Source organism: Staurois parvus, unplaced genomic scaffold (assembly GCF_062004578.1).
Source record: "Staurois parvus isolate SC_StPar_1 unplaced genomic scaffold, SC_StPar_1.0 ptg000390l, whole genome shotgun sequence".
Classification (NCBI taxonomy): Eukaryota; Metazoa; Chordata; class Amphibia; order Anura; family Ranidae; genus Staurois; species Staurois parvus.
This window is the reverse complement of record NW_028318186.1, coordinates 12,921,063-12,922,277: the sequence shown is the minus strand read 5'-3', so window position 1 is coordinate 12,922,277 and position 1,215 is coordinate 12,921,063. Positions and strand designations below refer to the sequence as shown.

Below are 1,215 nucleotides of genomic sequence, written 5' to 3'. Positions count from 1 at the left end.
CTTTAGTGTTCAGATTTTGTGCACTGCTCCAAAGGCTTAAAGGGGGGGGGGGGGAGATGTTCAATTACCTCTAATATAAAGTGGAGTGCAACACATGCTGGAAAGGTACACTGACACACATCAATGCATTTCAATAGAAGATACATTAGGGAAAAAAATGCATAAGCTTAATTGCAGGTGGATTTGTCAATAAATTTAACACCGTTCATAGAAAAATTGCAATTGCTTGCTTGCTGACCACTTCCTACTGACCTAGCGCATATATGCAGCCCCCTATTTTATTTCAGGTACTTGTATAGCGCCGTCAATTTATGCAGCACTTTACATATATTGTACATTCACAGCACTCCCTAACCCTCAAGGGGTGTACAATCTAAGGACCCTAACTTACATACATACATACATACATCTCGCAAAAAAAAAGAAAAATAAACCATAGTATCCGGTTATCGCTTCTCGGCCTTTTGGCTAAGATCAAGTGTAGTATCTGTTCTTATCAGTGTCCAGTGGGGGTGCTCCCGACCATTCTAGCTTTGCGGGGATGGTTGTTGTATAGTACCCTCACTGGAATGATGGGGGTCCGGAAGGCTAGTACCGGAGGGACAGAAACCGGGGAGCGCCACGAGTTAAGCTGGGGCCCCGGGAGTAATTCCTCTGGGAAGACTGGAAAGACCCAGTACCTCCTGATTTGAACAAGCTACCTTGGTCTGGCCAGGGGCTGGGGAGGCAAAAAGTCTGCAAACTCAGTGCCCCCTGGGGAGACGTGCTCAGGGGTGTCACTAGTAACACTTGGGTGTGGGACCCCACGGTGTGAAAATGACACTTGGTCACTGTTTTTACACATCTTTTTTCACAGCGCCCTAAGGACCAGGCCTTTTGGCTAAGTTCAGGGCAATTTTTGCTACGGGCCTCAGGGCCTGGTCTGTGCACAATTCGGCACGGTACCACTTTTTTTTATTTTTTCTTTCTCTTATTTATTATGCACTTACCCACGTTTGTCACTTTTTCTTTGCCTTATGTGTGTTTTTTTCACGGATGGAGGGTGTGGGTCCTCCCCTGAAGTCTAGGGGGAGGATGTGTGGCCATACGGTTCCTTCCTTCCCCTGATCCCTAGGAGGCTCTTCTTCGGGAGAGCCTCCTTGCCTAGTACTGGATGTCCGGCTTCGGCTGGGCATAGGGAACGGTGGTCCACCAGGCCTTTTGGCCAGGAGGACC

General features: G+C 47.9%; 1 pseudogene; it reads left to right on the top strand.

Moving 5' to 3' along the window:
- The first annotated feature begins 448 nt into the window (after window positions 1-448).
- Window positions 449-564, top strand: LOC149455712 (U2 spliceosomal RNA; annotated as a pseudogene).
- The last annotated feature ends 651 nt before the right edge of the window (window positions 565-1,215 follow it).